The sequence below is a fragment of the Chrysochloris asiatica genome, unplaced genomic scaffold (genome assembly GCF_000296735.1).
Source record: "Chrysochloris asiatica unplaced genomic scaffold, ChrAsi1.0 scaffold00007, whole genome shotgun sequence".
Lineage (NCBI taxonomy): Eukaryota > Metazoa > Chordata > Mammalia > Afrosoricida > Chrysochloridae > Chrysochloris > Chrysochloris asiatica.
In genome coordinates this window covers 38,209,935-38,211,489 of record NW_006408525.1, presented here as the reverse complement: position 1 = coordinate 38,211,489, position 1,555 = coordinate 38,209,935, and the positions used below count along the sequence as shown (strand labels likewise).

Here is a 1,555-nt window from a genome sequence, read left to right as displayed (position 1 = left end):
TCGTTCTGCTGTGCATGGGGTCGCTATGAGTCGGTTCCGACTCGATGGCACCTGACAACAACAACAAAGGCTTTTCTAATTAATCTGAATCTTCCAAGTATTGTTTATCTCCTGGAAAAAGCTGGAGTGCCCATCAGCAGCTAAGAATGAGATCCGCAGCTGTCTTTCCCTCCCTTCTAATCCACGATCCAAACAAAACTGGTACAAGTCTGAGAAAGAGGCAAAGTTTTCCAGTCTTCTTAATTCGTGGAACTATGGGGGTGCCAACCGAATTTCTTTTGAAATGAAACTTTCAGTTGCTTCCGATGGAGATGACCACTGGCAGCTCACCACTTCGGTTTCCTTGGGGCAGGTGGCTGACGGCTCCAGCAGGACACACAGGAAGAAGGCCGTGTGGAAGCCACGGACACCTGGCATGTGAAGGGTGTCAGCCAGGTGCTCCAGTCGTGCAGCGCCCAGATGTGGGGTGTGTAGTCCAGGTGCACAAACAGGCTCCGGAAGTGGCGTGGGTTGCTGCGGACACCAGCGCACCAATCGGCTATGCCGGGCGGTGGCGCGAGGGCGCAGCGGGGCTCTCGCCAGAACACTGACCCTTCAAGCCCAGAGTCAGGCCCAGAGCCATGGTGTCACAACAGCAGCAGACCCACCTCCTCGAAGGCCTCACAGATGGCACAGACTCATATGTTATCTCCTGAAATGACTGAGCATCAACCATTTCTTTTTGGTACAGGGTCTGTGTGTATTCCTTCCATCTTCTTTTGATGCTCCCTATATCATTCAGTATTTGGCCCACAGAATCTTTCAATATTAAAAGCTGAGGCTTGGATTTTTTCTTTTGTTCTTTCAACTTGAGAAATGAACATAGTTCCATTTTGGTTTTCTAACTGTAGGTGTTTGCATAATTCATTATCATACTAGACTACACCTTCCTGAGCTACCCTTTGAAATTTTCTGTTCCGCTCTTTTATGTTCTCATTTTTTCCAGTTACTTTAGCTTCCGTACACTCAAGACTGGTTCTGTACCCTTGCTGAAAGATGCTGGAATCTTGAAGAAATAGTTTAAATGCGCTTAAGCAACAAATAAGAGTGTCTATGGGGCAGTTCTACTCTTTCACACAGGGTCCCTAAGAGTTGAATTTGATTCAACAGTACCCAAACAACACAACAAAGGGAACTGTAAAGACATATACAATCTCCTTTGACTGTTTGGAGACAGAGTAAAAATATATTTTAGCAGTGAAAACATAGATACAGTATGATCTATATTCCTGAATATCTTGATAGAAACAGCCATCAAAAATAGAGTAAGAGCTATGGCAGAAATAATAAACTGTGATAATCATTTGCTACTAACTCAACCACTTAACTTTTAGATCAGAATATTACATTAGGGGAGATTTTGTACTTCATCTGAGTTTAGAAGTAATGTCAGAACATGTTAAGCATGTCCTTATAAAAAATATAGAAGATTTATAACCATGATAATTCAAGTGAATTAGAAGTATTTAACTACAATCTTGAATTATTAAGTATATATCAGAATATATATATATGT

At 42.6% G+C, this 1,555-nt stretch overlaps 1 protein-coding gene and 1 pseudogene across 1 annotated transcript in view; both read right to left on the bottom strand.

Moving 5' to 3' along the window:
* The window catches only part of CEP112 (centrosomal protein 112kDa), a 594,823-nt gene that overhangs the window by 318,001 nt on the left and 275,267 nt on the right, over nt 1-1,555 (bottom strand). The window lies entirely within an intron of this gene.
* LOC102827320 overlaps nt 80-1,555 on the bottom strand; it is a 2,350-nt pseudogene continuing 874 nt past the window's right edge.